Source organism: Emys orbicularis, chromosome 6 (genome assembly GCF_028017835.1).
Source record: "Emys orbicularis isolate rEmyOrb1 chromosome 6, rEmyOrb1.hap1, whole genome shotgun sequence".
Lineage (NCBI taxonomy): Eukaryota > Metazoa > Chordata > Testudines > Emydidae > Emys > Emys orbicularis.
Window position 1 is genome coordinate 67579585 of NC_088688.1, and position 19834 is coordinate 67599418.

Sequence of the window (19834 nt, forward strand, 5' to 3'; positions counted from 1 at the left end):
GAAGAATTCTCTGAATACTAAGAAACCACTTTAAAGCCTTGATTTAGCAACATAGGATTTGCTATACTGGATCAGACAATTGGTTCCACAGAACCCAGTTTCCTACCTCATGCAACAGCCAACACCAGATCCTTCAGAGAAAGGCAGGGGATGTAAAGGGGCAACACAGAGACAAAAGATTCAGTCCTGACCCACCAAAACATTATGATTGTCACTATCCTAATTTGCAAAGCTATACATATTATAAGTCATCATAAAATTATCCAGAGTATTTAACTCAATAACCTTCTATAGTAGAGATTTCACCAATGAAATCTCAGAGGAAAGCAATCTTTCTTTAGTTTTGTTCTGAATGTACTGCTTTTTAATTTCACTCCATACTTTCATACTATAGGACAGACTAAAAAGGGAAAGGGATCAATTTTTATTGCACCTTGCATTTGTACGTTGCAATTATTTGAATATTTCCTTCAAGTTCTGTCTACTTTTTCTTCTTGCCCTGTTAAACAGTCCTACTCTATGCAATCTTCTGTCACACCGCACACCTCTAAATATCTTTGTTGCCCTTCTCTAGATCTTTTTAATTTCTGCTATATCTTTATAAAGGCTTGATCCTCCCTCAGCAGCTGGGGGGCTAGATTCACCCACGAATCTAAGTAGCACCAGCAAAGGATGCCTTTCTGCCAGGAGCAAAATCAGCTCTGCTGGCTCTGTGGACTCTATTCAGAAGCTTCCAGCTCAGGGAGCATGTAAAAGGCAGACCAGTGTTGAGCCAAAAGCAAGAGGAGGTATAGCCAGGGCAGCCCTGAACCTTGACAATTCTCAGCTGCCACAAGCGGTAGCAGTAGCGGATGCAAGCTTGGAAAACCCATATGGTTACCTTAGTCTCTGGAATTGGTTTAGCTGTTTGGAGCACCTAAACAGGGCTGGCACAAACTGCCTGCTCTTGGTCTCTACATTAGCCCTAGTTCCAGCAGACATATAAATACCTTCTGATTAGACCTCAACTGGAGTAGTGTGTGTAGTTCTGGGTGCCACATTTCAGGAAAGATGTTGACAAATTGGAGAAAGTCCAGAGAAAAGCAACAAAAATGATTAAAGGTCTAGAAAACATGACCTATGAGAGAAGATTGAAAAAACTGGGTTTGTTTAGTCTGGAGAAGAGACAACGGAGAGGGGACATGATAACAGTTTTCAAGTACATAAAAGTTTGTTACAAGGAGGAGGGATAAAAATTGTTCTCCTTAGCCTCTGAGAATAGGACAGGAAGCAATGGGCTTAAATTGAAGCAAGGGAGGTTTAGGTTGGACATTAGGAAAAACTTCCTAACGGTCAGGGTGGTAAAGCACTGGAATAAATTGCCTAGGGAGGTTGTGGAATCTCCATCATTGGAGATTTTTAAGAGCAGGTTAGACAAACACCTGTCAGAGGTGGTCTAGATTATATTTAGTCCTGCCATGAGTGCAGGGAACTGGACTAGATGACCTCTCATGGTCCCTTCCAGTCTTATGATTCTGGGAGTCTTGCCTAAGTAAGTAAGATAGGATTGTTCTCCAAAACTGGGTACGATACTCTAGATGACAGAGTACCCTTTTTTGAAATAATGTCATTATACTTTTTTCGTATTATTTTCTATCCCTTTTAAATGCAGGAGTCTCTTGATTTTTAACTGCTGCCATTGAGTGGGCAAACAGCTGCAATGACTTAGCAACAATGACTCAAAGTCCTTTTCGGTGTATGATCCTGCAAATGTAGAAGTAATCAGCACATATCTCTGGTGCAGGCTACTTTCACCAATGTGTTTTATCTTAGTGCTCAATTCTGCTGTCACTGAAATCAAGGGAAGTTTTGCCCCATTGACATCCGTGGAAGCAGGATCAGGTCCACTGCTTTTATTCAAGTTAATTTTCCTCAGCTATTGTGCTTCCTTATCTCTTTGGTGCACCCCACTATTAACTGCTGTCTACTCTCAGGTGCAGAGAGTCACTATGAATCTGTGTCATTCACGGTTTAATCCTTAATCAGGTTTTTCTTTACATCTGGTTATCAATTTTCCAATGAACAAATTTGAAAATGTAATGTAACAAAGTTATTTAAATAATGAGCACCTGTGACACGAAACTGACCAAAGCCAGGAAAATGAAAGTAAAGAGTGTCATTCTCTCTGTCCTGAAAGTATACTGTTGGTGCCTTTTCTGTAACTGTGAGCTCACAAAGACAGCATGCCAGTCTGCACTTTGATTTTCCTGGCTTTTGAACCTTTGCATCAAACTCTTAAACCTTATTTAGATGTCCACGTTTAGAGATATTTTTGTTTTAATTTAAAGAAAAGAAGAAAAGAAAATACTTAAAGAGTTATATTTACCCGAGAGATCAGATCCAGTAAATACCTATCACGTTTTATTAATTTAAATATTAAACCATATTTATGATATTTTAAAAATACATTTACCTAATAAATTGAGAGAGCTCCTTGCTTGTTTTCCAGTCTGTGGAATATATATTTGTTTTAATATAGGTAATGTTTGTGCAGTAATTAATAGGATTCTTAAGAAGAATATATTACTTAATACATCACACTTAAAATCACACTTTTCCTCTTTAAAAGCACTTTACCATGATTAATTAATTAATTATTTACAGCATGTGTCTAAAGATTGCAGCAATCCATGGCACAATGACTCCCTTGGTATTCTTCTGAAAACTCAGAGCCGTGGCATTCGACATTTCTATTTTCAGTGTACAGGGCATCCCTATGGTCTTGTATAAAAGCCTCTTCTTCATATAAGGCCTGATCCAACTTCCACAGAAGTCCATGAGAGTTGGAGTGGGTCATAATATTCACTGTGGCTGAAGGCAAACAAGGGGTTAATGAATATGTGTAGGAATAGAGAAAGAATTTGGGAGACAATTTGACCTTACATGAACTGGCTTGTTGGAATCTATTGAACCAAATCCATACCATTTGGGGTACTGTGTGAGAGACAATTGTGTCTCAGAGTGTTGCTTATGTCACCAGCACATACACATCATGTCACAGTAGCAACCCAGAAGAGCTGATGCTCCAAGAGTCCATCCCCAGAATTCAAGAAGGAGGAGAGATTCAGCTGGTGCTCCTTTCTCATGCCACCAGCCCTACTCTGCTATCTATAATGCTAGGGTGGTTTCCCACCGGAGTGCAGGCTCTTTTGGGCTGGCACCACACCATGATTAGATTGTGTACAAATTAGACTGTAAACTCTTCAGGGCCTCCTCTTACTATGTATTTGTACACTTGCTAACATAATGGGACTCAATCCTGATCAGTGTTTCTGGCTGCTACCACAATACAGATAATTAACAATAATGATACCCTCATTGTGACACAAACATTATTTGTTGCAGTGGGATTTGGGATACCTATACAAACCAGACCTAAATTTCTTCATGTCTGCCTTCACTTATGGACGGGGGGGGGGGGGGGGGGGGGAAGAAGGCTGTAAAATTTTCAGGAGATAATATTAAAATAATAATAATGCTCTCTTCCAACCCAAGTTCTCAAAACATTTATGAATTCAGCCTCAGAACCACTCTTATGAGGTAGGTAATAACATTTTACTGGTGGGGAAACTGAGGCAGACAGCAAGCTCAGGTGATGTACACAGGGTCACACAGTAAGTCAATGGGAGTTCTGGGAATAAAATCCAGAACATGCAGTGTTTTACTCTATGTATCATAATTCACCCATCTTGACATACTGGAGAATCTCTACTTTTTCTTCATGCCCACTGTTCTACAAAAACACCCTTCTTACACTCCATAATAATTATTTTTTAAACTTCACTTAATACTGTGACTTGTGTAAATTTTTATACTACTGTACTTTGTTTACACTCACTACCTGATCTATGGAAGCTAAAAAGTATAGTAACATTTCTAGTAACAAGCTTTCAGTTTATCAGACCTTCCTCCCCTGTCTTCTGTATTAAGATCACTCTCATGATAACAATTAATAGAAGGAAGGATTTTTATGACAGTGCCTAAGATCAAGTTTTTGGCTTTTAAAATTCTCACTATATGCTTACAGATCATATTACCTCTGGGAAAGCTCTTATTAATCTCAGTGTCAGAGCTGTTTCAACAAATCTACTGTAATAATGAAAAGTCATCTTATCACATTTTGCTCTCAGTGAATTTACTATTCTTTGATAAGGTTGCAAATAACTGGGAAGTAATTGATCTGTAATTAGTGTGGCAACTGCACAAGACAGACTGCACTGGGATTTCATCATTTCTGCCCAGTACTGAGCGTCTTGGTCTATAATATTAAATTATTTAGCTTCTCTTTCAAACACAAATGGTATCATGCACCCTCCATTATTTTAGCAACTCTCTGAAGATGAGAGTAACATTTAAACTTCTAATTATCTGTCACCAGTAGAATTTTCCACACATGACTCACCATGTACTTATTTAGCATGCCACTGCCTGCCCATGTCTATGAATGGAGAGGAAGAGAGGCCCTTTCATCTGCACCCAACTTGCCCCATTTATCACTTGGCTGCACTAAGCCTCTTGGTAAATGTCATTTCTACAGCTGAATTCTTCAAAAACCAGACTGACTAAGGAGCATAAGTTTAATTCAGTGGAGTATACCATCCTCATGGTTTCCAAAAGTCTGTCAGACACACTCTACAAGAATAGGCTGCACATCACAGTATACACTGATAGCAAAAAGACTGGCCTGCTGAGCTAGGCTTGGATTCACAAAGGTACTTCGGCATCTTGGGTGGGATCTCCAAAGGTACTTAGTTTTTAGGCAACATTGCAATCCACAGAACTCCCACTCAGCTGCTCCCTAAGCCTGTAGGCAACTAAACTCACTTAGTACCTAAGTTTTTTCCTCTGGGCATGCACACTGCAGCCTCACTTTAGGCACTTGGGCACCTGTCTCCTGCCTGAACATGTGCACTACTGCCTCAGGATAGACATGCAGACACCTGTTTCCCACCTAAGCCTCAGAGCAATTCACAACCCAGGAAAGATAGGGGTTTGGCTGCCCAAGGCACATGCAGGGGCATGATCTGGTAGGCAGCCTCTGAGCACACCTACAGGATCAGAACCTCAGGCAAGTTCACATGCAGCAGCAGCACCACCACCACTTTTATAATCTTTAGCCTATTGGATGGGGTAGTCACCCAAGATGTGGGAGACCCCTGGTTCAAGTTGCCTAATTCCTGAGGGGGAGAAGGGATTTGAAGAGGGATCTCCTACCTTGCAGGTGAGTGCTCTAACCACTAGGCTACAGCATCATTCTAACTTTTGCTCTGCCCCAAGTAATATTAAAGTATTCCAGTGTTTAATTAAAGTGGAATAGCTTAAGTAGGGGAGATTGAGGGAGCCCCACATCAGAATATTCAATAGCCTAATCTAACTCAGGTTTGTGGATCGCGGTGTGTTCCTGTGACTTTCTAGGCACCTAAAAGACAGGTGCCAGGACACTCAGCATTGCAACATCTAAGTCCTTTCATGGATCCCACTTCCAGCTCCCAGATTTAGGCACCTAAGTCCCATTTTTAGGCACCACTGTGATCCACAAAACCCCAGCTCAGCTGCCGACTAACCCGGTAGGCACCTAACCTTACTAGGCACTTGAGTTTCTGCAGTAAAAGTTCCCTAGGCACCTATGTTTCTGTCTCTAGGCATGCACACTGCTGCCTCACTCTAGGCAGCTGGACACCTCTCACCAATGCCGCAGAATGATTTGAAAACTGGGGGAAGATAGGTGCTCCTCCACCTAAGTTTGCATGCGGAGCCTGGTCCAGTAGATGTGCTCAAGGCCATTTAACTCCACACAAAAGGGAAAACCTCTATCCCAGCAATTCTAGCATTCATGCAGGATGTGGAATCCTCTTCCTGCTGAGAAGGGATCTGTCACCTGTCAGGTGAGTGCTCTAACTACTGGGTTATAAAGTCATTCTCACTCTTTCGCCAAGCCAATTCATATTTAATTATTTAATTAAAGTGGAACAAGTTCAATAGGTCAAGATTGAGAGTGACTCACATCAGAATATCCCATAGCCCAGTGGTTAGAGCACTCACCTAAGAGGTGGCAGAACCCTGTTCAAATCTCTTTGGAGCTGGCGGTCTCCCAAAAGTTTATAAGGGAGGTAATCCTCTCCCTCTAACAGTGCTGTTTTGTGTGGAGTTAGGCAGCCTCTGAGCATGCCTATCAGACCAGGCCCTGTAAGCAACTTAGGCAGAGGAGCATCTATATTCCTCCAGTTCATGGATCACAAGCAGAGATAGACACCTTCCTGTAGCCCAGACTTGGTGCTTATCTCTGTGAAGGGGTGGGGCTTAGGACACTACTTTCATCAGCATTTCCTAGCTTAGGTGGCTCCCACCTAGCATGGTGCCTCTCCTCCCATTCATTGTATAGAAGCCTATTTCACTATTTCAGAATTTGTGGATCACAATTTGTGATTTTCTGGACACCTAAAAGTTAGGTGTTGTAATGCTCAGCATCACAATGCCTAAGTCCCTTTTGTGGAGCTTAGCTTTTCCAACATCACTTCTTATTACCAGACCAGTTGGCCACATGGCCTCCATCATTCAGTACTGTGGGCAACTCCCTGACTACTGCAATGGAGATTTAAAAGTTGACAGAGATGTTAGTACCTTTGGTGTAACCCAAAGGGATGCTGGTGTCTGTTTTCCATAGTCAATTATACATTGCCTACAACAAATGAGGAAGACAAAGAGCATTTTATCTTTGTGACATTCATTTCCATTTTGTTTTAATTATTAGTACACGGGTACATTTGATAAATTAGGAAGCAAGTTCACTGTGAAGGCTAAGAAGAATCAACCACCTTTAATGGATCTTACATGAAAAGATCTCAGAAATTCAGCCCAATACTCTTTCTCTTTAGACCATGCCCAATCTATGAATCCCTTTTAATTTCTGCTGTAGCTTTTTTGATAGAGGAGTGACCAGAACTGAACTCAGCAGGGTGCACCATCAGTTTATGTAATGGCTTCATTATGTATACAAAATTATTTTCCATCCCATTCTTTATACATCCTGACACTAGGCTGTTTTGACGACAGCAATACATAAAGCAGAATTTTTCACTGGGCTGTCCAGAATGATGTGCAGGCCTTTCTTCCTGAGTAGCTACAGTTAATTTAGACCCTAACAATTGCCATCAATACATTTCATTTGGTCTAGTGCTGCCCATTGTCGTAGCTTTGATAGGTCTCTCTGAATTTCCTCAGAGTCTTCTCTGCTTGTCTAACCTAAATCATTTTATGTTGCCAGGTCATGGCTTACCCCTTTTATCAGATAATTAATAAATGTAATAAACAAACCCAGACAAACCACAGAATCTTAAAACTGACCATTTATCCCTACTCTATTTCCTGCCTCTAATCAGGTTTTAATACATGACTATTTTACCTCTCACCCTAGGAGTACTTAGTTGTCTTTTAGTCACCTGTGAAGGACTTTGTCAAAAACATCCTTAACTTCTCTTTGATATTTTCCTCCATTTTTATAATGTATTTGGGGGAGAGTCCAGGCAGCCATCTATGTGCACCAGTAATGGGTCTTGGGTCAATCTGTCCTTTGCAGACTTTGACTGGTTGCAGATGTTACAACACTTCCCAGATATTCCTACAGCTTGTTTTTTAGGTAGTGAAACCTGAATTTACCATGTGATAAAGAGCATTTACACCGACTACCTCCAGATCTCTTCAGTACAGAGATTCCCAGAAGGCAATTAGCTTGGTGGCAGATTCTCAGTAAATGTGCATGTATAAGCGGGTTTTTGAGTGCAAAGGGACTGTAAAATACTAGTCTAAACATAATATCCTGCAGTGTTAAAATACATTCCCCAGGGGTTTAAACCAGCTGAGGGTCTGTTCCAAAGTATTTTAAAAGTACATTGTACTTTGTTCAATAGCAAACATATTTTCAGCAAGCTGGAATGCTTAAAGATCCAAGAACAAGCACTCCAGCTTGCTGAAAATATGTTTACTGTCTAACAACATAAAATGCCCTTTTAAAATACTTTGGAACAGACCCTCAGCTGGTGTAAATCTCTGTAGCTCCATTGACTTCAATGGAGTTATGCCAATTTATATAAGCTGGGAATGGCACTTTTTAAGACCCATACTCCCACATTTGTCACTATATACATGATCCTGAAAGAGTGACTAAATACATAAAATAATAAAAACAATAAAATAGTCAGAGAAGGGCTGAGTCAGTAAAAAACATCTGTGGCCCTTTGAGATCATGAAGCCTTGCTCTGCAGGAATCCAGCCTATCCAGAAACAACTCATTTAAAAAAAAAATCAATCTTTTGTGTGTCATTTAAAATGGGGCAAAGATTCCCAGGTAGGAGAAAGTTCATGTTGCCCACACTACAGAATTCTTTTGAAAATGTAAAGTGCACTTCTACTCTGAAAAGTGACTCAGTAAAACTGAATCATGGTTCATTGTGTCTTATGATTTACCCTCAGCTGCATTCCATTTACAAATAAAAGATTTTTTTCCTATCTGCCAGCTCTGCCTACTCAACCTAGGACCTGAAAGTCAAGATTCTGCAGTTGGACCTTATTTCATATTTCTGTGGATGATACACACATAGTAATGAAATCCAGCTTACTCTCTGAGTCGTTTGAGTTTAAAAGAATTTTGATATTGATACACTGGGCCCATGCTAAATTAAATAAAATCCAAATCTAAATTCTGTTATGCTTTTTTCTGCATTTTTTACCCTCTGTAATATTTATCATTTTCTCTTCCTGTAATACCTACAAATCTCTCCCTCACTGATCCTAATCCTCCTCTTCCTTTTTAATCTTGCAGTTAAGCAGGAAATTCACTGGTTGTGAATTCATACAGTGGCTTGTTCACTTGCACTCTGATATAAAACAAGAAGTTTCTTAAGTTGCAAAATTCCCTCTTTAGGAACTAACAAAAAAGGGGTAAGAATTGTAGCTCTTACTAGGATGTATTACATTTCCCAAGATTTAGTCTTCAAAGTCACCAGTACATTATTGAACCGTGCCCTACTTATTTGCTTTCTGTCTTTTCGACAACATATTGAGGAGACACGCGCCAAAGTCCAGTTGAGTCACACTTCTCTGCAGTCTTTGGAGTTTCAGATTTAGTGAGATTTAAATTAAACTACATCAGTGAGAGAGAGAGAAAAAAAGGAAATGAAAAGAAGCTCTAATGACATCTGCTGTACATCTATTCCTGGGACCAAGATGCTTAGAATGTGGAATTAGAGACAAAGGGAGGAAAGCTTTTGGGTCTGAGCAGTTCAAGCTGTTTTGCCGTTTGCTGGTCCCTCTAGGTTTTGTGGAGATCAGCACAGTCATATTTCAAATCAGGTTACACAGAATATCAGCCTTTATCTGACTGTCTTGGAACCTCCTGTGCAGAATTCATTGTAAAAATGAAACCATAATTGAACCTCACTGATCTACACTGATGGGGGAATAGCAAGGAACCCCCATGTGGACTGTCAAATACCAGGGGTGAGGCCCACCAGAGAACACTCCATGCAAGCAATAGGAGAGCTGTGAACTTCCGGCTCCGTGATGAGATTTCTTCACTAACTATAGGTGTTCCCTATTTCTACTCTTAGCCTGAGGGATAATAGGACCCAACTCTTACTGCTGCAGTGGATGTTTTTTTTAAGCCACTATGCAAGTGACCTGGTCAATGGCATCAAGTACTGCAGGAAGATAATCAGAAAAGCTGTTGTTACTAACCTGCTTTCCTTGTCTTCAACAGGCACTCTTCAGAGATTTATTTCCTTCTTTGTGCTATGTATATTGAACTCAGCTGCAAGCGAACAGACTATTTGCCTGCAATGCAACTCCAAATGTAGTTAGTAGGAGCTGCTGGTGCCAATTACGTCTGATAATCAGGCCACTTCTATTTAGGTGCTTCATTTTAGGAACCCAAGTTTGAAAATGTTTGCCCTTGTCAACAAGTGCATTTCTAACTTTCAGGGCATGATTCTTGGGCTCAAGAGATGGGTGGTGGTCCAGGAAAGAAGTGTACAGTTAATGTGTTAGAAATATTAATGCATGTGAGTAAGGTAAATTAGGTACATAAATATATAAGCAAGACTGGCTGACTCAGGAGACTAATAATGAGGTTTGGAGTCTTTCATCTCTATCTTGCTGATTTAAATCCAGCCTAGATTAGTAGTGACAAAAGTTATTACCCTATGATGACTACTTGGCACCTGCGTGAAATGAGTTTGGTACTCTCAGGCCAGGACACAGCAGTCAGGTGCCTCTTTCACAAAATCACCACCTTGTTGCTTGGAAATCTCAGCAGGAAGGCTGAGGACTACTTAAGCATGGAGACTGGATAAGGGATGCCCTACAGGTGTATGGGGGAAGCTTGAATAGCCCTTCCTGAGCCATACCTGTTGTGTGAACAGAGAGGATTTCAGTTTCCAGGACTGTCAAACCATAACTTTTCACTAACAGTGAATTTGATGAAAGAGTAAAAATATAGATAAATAAAAGTTATTTCCATGCACAAAAGAGTGGAAGTTTATTAAGCTGTATTAGAAGGGCTGCGTCTTCCTCTAAGGCTTTTTTGTATACGCTTAATCCCAACGGAGCCACACAATGGTTATGTAATAGAATTGAAATAAATAAAAGCTCACCAGCTATAGCGAGAGTCTGCAAACCCAAGAAGGGATCACAGAAAAAAGAAGGAAACATACGGACAAGTTTTTAGTGAGAAAGAAATGAAGCCAAGTTCACAGACTTATTTTAATTTTCTTTAGTTCTCAGCCTTGTGAGGAGCCCAGGAAATGGAATGTACTAAGCCCAGCTGGCTACAGTCTCTGAGAAATGTGCAAAATCTCCCCAAATTACAGAAAATAGAATGCAGCCAGAATTCTGTTTAATTTCCCCTACACCTCCCCTTCCAAATAAAGCTCTCCTGTTGCTCTGTCAGGGGCCACCAAAAGAGTTGACAAGGAACTGGCAATGCAGCAAAGATCTTGTTTTTTAAATATATAAATACAGTTCACAGAAGAGATGAGATCCATCAATTGAGATTTTATTTGAAACACTGGGAGATACTTTTTAATATAACAAAGAGGAGCTTTTTATTTATTTATTTTGCTCTATTGCAAGCTCTGTGGTTTATTCTCACATCCTTCAATATCACCCAGCAAAGCAACAGGGGATTATTATTTGGAAATACACGGGATGGGGGATTTAACAGAGTTCTGGCAGAACTCTGCTTATTTTTTATTTTGTGAGGTTTTCATCTTGTTGCTGATTAATATGAACATGGAAGGATGCACTCTAAAAATGGTCACATGAATATTACTACTTTGCATTTATATAGATCATCTGAGGATCTCAAAGCACTTTGCATAAATTAATCCTCACACATACTTTGTCTATTTATTGCACAACATAAAAATGATTAAAAAAAAATACTGCAAGCACTCAAGGGTTTGCATATTTTTAGCATGCAAAGTAACCTTTTTCTTTCCATAATATTATCAGCTGCATGGAAACTGAAAGCAAGGTAACAAACTGAGAAATACAGGCTTCACTGAGCAAAATAAGAGGTTGGGTTTTTTGTTTGTTTGTTTTTTAAAAACACAGAGCTGGTTGATGTTTTTTTGACCAAAAATTTTTCTTGCCAAAAAATTGGGTTTAATCAAAAATGATTTTTTATGTCATTTGATGACATTTTCAATTTTCTTATGGGTAATTTCAAAACAAAATGAGTTTTTTTTCATTTTTAGTTTCAATTTGAAATTTTTGCGCTTTTATAGTTTTCACAAATCAATTCTTTTAGAATTTAAAATTTTAATTTTTCTCCATTCTCCATTTTCCCCCAGAGAGTGGAAAAAAATGAAAACTGTTCAGAGGCTGAGTTCTTCACTTTTCTCTTCTTTGTTTTTTTCCTTTTGCTGCATTGTAACTTTTCAAAAGTTATCAAACTGTAACTTTGTCACTCTGCAACTTTTCCACAAGGTTTCATTTTTCCTTTTGCCATGCTGTAAGTTTCAAAATTAGAGACGTTTTGAAAAGTTAGAGTGGGGGGAAAAAGGGAGATTTTTTTTAAAAAAAAAGGGGAAAAAAAGGGAAAATAAACCCCCTAGACAGAATTCCTTCTATTGCATTAAGTGATTAAAAAAGGGAAAAGCAGGAGAAAGAGGAAAGCAATAATAACAAAAACAAGCAAACAAAAACCCCTTAATTTTGAAATTTCAAGTTTCCTTCAGTTTTTGAAAATGGAATTGATTGATTGATTTTGATACTTTGCCACACCAAAAAAGATGGGGTTTTCTACCAGCTCTAGTTTTTAGTAGCATTTGACTAACTATATTAAAAAAACAATCTTCTCTATTTCTTATTTTCTGCATTATCGTGGTGCCGAGGAGCCCTAGTCATGGGCCAAGGCCCTATTGTGCTATGTACTGTACAAACACAGAACAAAAAGAGTTTATGAAACATATATTCCAAAGTACAGCATATTGTATCATTGTCTAATATTCTGTAGCTGCCTTTTTGCCATTTCTGTTACAAATCTCTCTCTTCACCATCTGTCATCTTGGTATCTAAGTGCTGTGCAAATCCATTACAATTTGAGACATCTAAACAATTTTGGATAATTAAGAACTATCATGACCCCACCTCGAACTTCTGCCCTAACTCAAAGTTGTACAAAATAGAAACCTCTTTTTAAAATTTTTATGAATTTTGATAGGTACAGGACAGAAGAAAATAATGATAAGGACCTGCAACTTTGCAAGGAAGAAAATAGCAAATAATAATTTCAGAACCTTACACTTAGTGTTCCAACAGTCCAGCAACAAATTACCTTGTTATATCCCAAGGGAGGAGGAAATGGAATTCGGAAAGGGTGAGGAACTAGAAAAAATGTACTTTTTCAAGATATATTTCTAAGACACAAAGGGCTAAACTTTCAAATGGTTTCCTTTTGGTGTATGCTCACTCTCAGCCCCTTGCACATGAATATTAGCCCCTTACACATAAAATAACCACATGTGCAAAACTGCACACCTATCTGATCTGCACTCAGAAATGTGGCAATTTCAGACACTAATGGGTGTTTGATTCCACAAACAGAGGCAGTTTTAAAATGTGACTGGAAAGAGTCAGGTGTTTCCCTACCCACAAAGCAAACTACGTTTATCCATTTTAATATCTCCACAAACCTTTTGCATTAAGATAATCGTGTTCATGTTTTCTTTGTTTAAGACTGAAAGAACACAAAGATATCATACGAATTGCCTTGTTGGGGCTGACACATAGTTATACACAGCATTTACTACAACTACTGAAGCTTTAAACATCAAAGAGGAAAAGCAAGTTTGAACAAGAACCCAAGGATGTGTGTGTCAGGGTTTAATAATTATCCTGGCTAAAAGACAGGCAAAGTTCTAGGCATGGACCACAGGTCTAACAAGGTCTCATTCTAAATCTATATTTTTTCCTGTTATTTAACTCCGGGTTCTCAACCTTTTTCTTTCTGAGGCCTCCCCAACATGCTGGGGAAACTCCACAGCCCACCCGTGCCACAATAACTGGTTTTCTGCAAATAAAAGTCAGTTTTCTGCAACAGGGGCCCCCACAAAGCCACATTGCTCAAGCTTCAGCTTCAGTCTGGGTTGCAGGGCTCAGGACCCTGGGCTTCAGCCCCATGCAATGGGGCACTGGCTTTCTTCTCTGAGCCCCAGTGAATCTAATGCTGGCCCTGCTTGGCAGCTCCTCTGAAACCTACTTGCAGCCCCGCAGGGGGCCTCGGACTCCTGATTGAGAACCACTGATTTAACTGTTCCAAAATAGGTTGAGTCAGTGTTAGGATTGCCAACCCTCCAGGATTGTCCTGTAGTCTCCAGGAATGAAAGATTAATCTTTAATTAAAGATCATGTCATGTGATCAAATCTCCAGGAATTCATCCAACCAAAGTTGGCAAACCTAGTCAGAGTTCCAAAATAGGTTGGTTCTCCTTAGTTTTTTCCCCTTCAGATGTCTCCATTTGCTTATCCAGAATTATCTCCCTGAGCAGGAGAAAAAAAAAAATTTTTTTTTTTTTGCGTAAGTCTGAAAACTTGTGTTGGAGAAACTCAAAATCCTCTTAGTATAGGAACATTCTCTCTTTCTATTTTCGATCAGGGTCTCACTCCTGGTTTTATCAGGGAAATTCATCAACCACACAGCTGCTTTCTGTCCACTCAGATTTGGGGGTGATGTCTCCTGTTTTGCAAGCTTTCCAGGTGAATTCACTCTTGTGCAGTGGGAGCCAGCAAAAGGCCTAAGCACCACTTAAGTCCCACCTCAGAATAGGACATAAGTGTCCATAGGCCTTGGGCTGACCTTCTGTACAGGGGTGAATTTACCTTTCTGTGTGCAGGGAGTCATCCTCTGTGCTGATCCCAATCCATTAGCAGTTATTTTTTCAGAGTTGTGACATTTCCTCCCCCAACTAGTCCCTCTGGGTCTGATATTTGTGAATATTCTGAGACTTGATTTGTTTTTTCAAGCAATTCATCTCTCAAACCTACTATTTTATGATGTCTCATTAATGAGTTTTACAGCTCAGATGTTTGCTTAACCTTCTCCTCACATGCTGTTAAATCCATGCTGTTTTAATAGCTTTGAGCGCACAACATCAGACCTCAACTCAAGAATATTTATCTGTGTGGTAAGATTATCCAGTTTGCCAACAACCGAGGTTACAGTACCTTGTAAGTCATTCACTCTGATGTTTATTTCCTCTGGAATTGCTCCCAGGAGGTAGATCCTCTTTTTTTGTCATCAGGCTTTGCCTGCCCTCTCCACCAGCTGTTCCACCTTCCATCTCCGTCGGTGAAGGTTTCCTGGCCTGAAATAAATCTAATTGTCCTGGGTTTTTTAATTATGTTTATTTACACCAGTGTCAACAGGATCAGAGTCTAGCCCATTATTTTAAGTGAATGGGATTGGAGAAAGGGGAGGAATGATGGGAGGGAAGGGCAGAATTGGAGCAATTTAATTTGCCTGTTTCCCCACTTCAGCTTTTCACACTATGCATTAGCAGCCTCATATATTTGTGGGGGACCGGGGGCTTCTGTTGTGGGATTCCCATCACCTTGTTGGTCTGAACCTGAACCAGATTATTCAGTGTAAAACTCCATGGAAGAGTTACAGGGTTGTCAATAGCACCGTTATTCTAGCAACGTGTATTCTTTGTCCTTCCCCTTCTCTCTCTTCTGAGCTGGCCATTTCTTTTTTGAGTAGTGACTCATGATGCTTCCAGGCTCCAATGGGGTAGGTAACAGGATTTCTAAATTTTGTCCGAAGCTCAGGTTCCTTTAGGATTGAGCAAAGCACCACTATCTGAGCCACTGGTATATGCCATGTATCTGTTACCTAAGCTGACCTGGCTACTTGTACTGCTGATGCATGGGTCTCTTGGGTCCTCTATCTACTCTGGACTAAATCCTGAGAGCCTAATTCAGTCCTTACTCAGGCAAAGCACTCAACAAAGTTAATGTGTGACTAAGTAAGGATGTCAGGAGCTGGCCCTTTTGCAGTTTGAGTGCTGCTGCATTAAATTCTGAGACCTCAGCTACCGTGCCTTTGTACAGCTCTCTCTTTTTCTTTAGGGCCTTCTTCTGCTAATGAAAACAGAAGTTGCAAAGCATGCATGTCTTGATAACTTAATAGGTTTTCAATTCTACTGGGACACCCTAGAATCTTGAAAGTTTAAAGTTGATATACAATGTAACAGTAAAAATTTAATTATTATTAAGGGTTAACCAAGGACCTGAGTGGTAGAAACCAATCCAGCTGTGTATAATTAGACAGTAGCTACCTTGTAATATTGAGGCTGTAAATAGCCCCAGAGGGGGCACTGACAGAAGGCTGAGGTGTTTACAAGGCACAAGAGATGTTTGCACCAAGTACATAATTCCTGTTGCCATAACTATTGCTGTTATTATGGATGTGTTCATTAAAACCAGAAAATTATTTGTTTATCCATCTTTTTGCTATCACGAGCAGTTCCTGGGAAGAGGCAGGCAGTATGCTTTAAATATAGGTTTATTTGTGCTCCATTATTTTGCCAGGTCAGAGGAAAATTGAAGGGTAGATTTATAAATTGTTAACCAGATATCTGTTCTCAATTGGGAAAACCCACTTCTCAGAACTGCATCCAAGCAACTAACAACACAGCATAGGCCAACAGGGAGGAAAATACACATGGCACATTCACTTCTCAGATGCCTGTTTGGTCCATGTATGCTGAGCTGACTCCTGTAAAATCTAGGCACAGTAGCGTGGTTCTATTGCATTGTTTTCCTGCATACTCATACTGCTGTCTGTCTGTCACATTATGTTCTCCGGTGGTCTGGGAGATCAGGCAGCATATAAAATGTGTGCCTTGGTAATGCAAATTGGCATTAGATTGGAGATAAGAAAGATGCTCAGACAATGGAAGCAATTTTTACATTTTCTAAAGTCTCTTTATTAAGCTAGTATTTTACAGTGTTGTTATAGCATTTGAATAAAAAGTCAGCAGTGATCTTGGTAGAAATAGAGCAGGAGCCAAGAGGCAATGGAACAGCTAGAAGGAATATAACCCAAACAGACATAACCCACCCAAAAAAGAACAGGAGCACATTTGTGGGGAAACCAATATCACCCACACAGAATAAATAGCTTTGTACAAGAGATCTATGGATCTATCCCCCATCGAACTTGCAAAGCTCTGATGCAGCCACTCCACAGCCTACTATGTTTCCCCTCTGTGAGGTTTTTAGCCAGGGGACCCACTACCCACAGCCCTACTCTGCCCCTGGCCTGCCCACAGTCCTTTCCTCTGCACTGCTCCATGGCAAGTAAGCAGTGATCTATAGCCTGACAATGGCCAAGCATGTGATGAGCTGTGATTACTACTAGTGACTGGCTAAGCATTGTGCATATCCTATTCTTTTTCCTACCCTATCTCCCCATCCCACCCTGATCCATAGGTTTGTCTGATTCACTTGTTATGCCTTGTTTTTTAGATTGTATGCATGGAGGGCAGGGACTGCTGTTTATTTATTGTATGTTTGTACAGCTCCCATTAGTATGGGTTCCAGCTTAGTGGAAGCCTTTAGGTGCTACCACACGTGTTGAATAATAATAATCTTTTGGAGGAAAGCTTCTGATGACACAATGACTTAAATGTTGGGTAAATGATGTTGCCACTCTGTCTCAGCAGCAGCATCCAGAGACATCAAGCGGTCCATCCACTATCAAGATAATAAAGACGGCAGTCCACAGCCAGATGGCATGCTGTTTGTTCCTGAGCTCCACAGGGGCAGGATGGAGAGCTCAGGAAGCCCCAATGGTACAGATGTGAGTTAAACCACTTGTGAGCACAACATATCCTGCTAGTTCATATGCTTGTACTGAGGGGCATGCGAGAGCAGATCTGAGTTGTCAGAAAATGTGCCATTGATTCAAAATGTAGTCCCACACCACCTGTTGCCACTGTTCCTTAGACAAGTCATGCTGACTGTACCATCTGAGAGGCTCAACTATTTCAGAAAAGGGGCATCTTGTCTTTATCTGGCATTTCTGATGTGGCATTGAGAGGGAATAGCGAAGTAAGCTGTCTTGATGTGTGCAGTAATGTGGCCGGGGCCCTGCCTTCACACCTAATTGTCAGGGAAGCAATGCCAGCCAGGCCTGGAAGGTTGGACACTGGACTTATCTGGGGCACAGTGATGATACGAAGGGCAGAGTTGATATCCAGCTTGCCACAATGATGACTGGAGCCCCAAGCTGCCACACAGTATTCAGCAGGTGAAATAAGTAGGGCACTGGGAGATGTCCAGAAGGCACCTGGCCTGAGTTGCCAGCAAGCCTGCAGAGAAGTGTGACTCTCAACTGGACTTTGGCGTGTGTCTTCTCAATATGTTATCAAAAGGACAGAGGGCATGGTTCAATAATGATTGGCTGATTGTTCAGAAGGATCTGCAGCTGTCGGTGAGCTAACCAGCTGGCAAAATGGAAACAAGATGATTCTGTCTTTAGGACATTTAGCTTAAGTCACCACTTTGACAAGTACTTGGCCAAGGTGTCAAGGTCAGATGGCAGGCAGGACTCCAGCTCCTCAAAGATCCATCTGGCTTTTGCCAGGCGGATGTCATCAACATACACAAACTTCTTTGCCAAGGTGGGCAGCAGGTCAGCTGTATATATTTAAGAGCATCAGACTGAGTACAGATCACTGGGGAAGGCCATTGTTATAATGATAATAATGATGCAAAAGATGTGGAGTATTCTTGCAGAGCTTCTCCATGGTTTGTCCCAACTTGTGCAAAGGAACCACAGTTCTGCTGTATTTTATGTGTCCATAAAAGGGATGCAGGATTTCTCCTTTGCTGTGTAAGTTTATAGACACTGAACAGGGATCAACTGGGGTCTGAGATGGAGTTAGGGGGAGTAACTAACTCCACGGTAGGACAGTGATGTGCTTCTGTGCAGACAGAAGAAGGGTTGTGCCAAGTGAAAGATCAATGTCCATTTCTTATTGTACATGTCAAAAAAGGATGAGGTGTTGGGAAGTTTCTGTTTCTCTGATCACAGAGGAGAACCCCCGCACCAGGCAGTGTGCTTGGCCTTGGTACAGGGGTCAGGATTTGACCTTCTGCATGTAGTTTCTATAGTTTAGTTGCAAGGCCATCTTGCTCCATGCCTTTCCATAGTTCATCGATGGGCTGGGGCTTTTATTTCTCATATGGTAATCCCAGCATCCAACTCTTCCTTATCACCACCCTTAAGCTTTCCTAGTTTACACACATTTAGCAAATATTTTATTGCATTTACATTACAGGGAGGCTTAAAGTTTTGCATAAAGAAACCTTTAAACCTGTCATTTAAGGTTTTAGGATGCAAGGCTGTTTGGCTGTTATGTTTGTTTGCTAGTTGACTATGCCTAAATGTTTCATCACTGCTGTTTGTAACATGGAAACCAGTAAATGGCTGTTTTTCATAATACTGATATTTCTGCATGAGCTGTTCGGCAGACTGGGTAGCTGCTTCTCCTAAATCTTTTTTTCATTAATTTCTTGTGAGTTGCGAGATCTGGGCTTGGATTAAAAACATATTGTGCCTCTAGCTCTAAACGATGCTGCTCCAGGGTATCAGTGCCTTCCTGCTGGCATTCTGCTGTTGCTGGCTAAGTGTGATCACTTTCCATTTTTTGAAGTAGGAATTTGAGAAACAACTTTGGCTTTCTGGAGGTAGAGTTCCATCAAAAAACTAGTGTGAACTGCACATACATTATATGAAGAGAGAGAATCCGAATTATCCACTCCACTGTGATTTATACTCGAAAACTGGCCATCCATGAGCTCCAGCTTATGAAAACAGTAAGTCCCCAACGGACATCCATAAAAGATCTTGCTTAAACTGCCTGGTATCAGAATTTCCATCTGGAACTTTATCTGAGAAAAGATTAATTCAGTAAAAGGATCTGTCTTCACTACTGTCTTGCCGATAAGGGATAAGAGTGTTTTTCCAGACAATAGATTCTGTGATGTAGTTTAAATCTTTCGCTTATCACTGCAGATATCCTCACCTGCCATGCTTTATTACACCATACTTCACATACCACTCCTGTCCCTGGTACGGGCCTTTTATCCCCTTATACACACACATCTATCTTAATCTAATCTTATTTTATGTGTGGGATTTTCAAGGTGCCTACTATATTCGTGCCTAAGCATGGAACAAAATTGTGACAAAGGGTACACAGGAACTCTCTGTTCCCCCCTGTGAAATAAG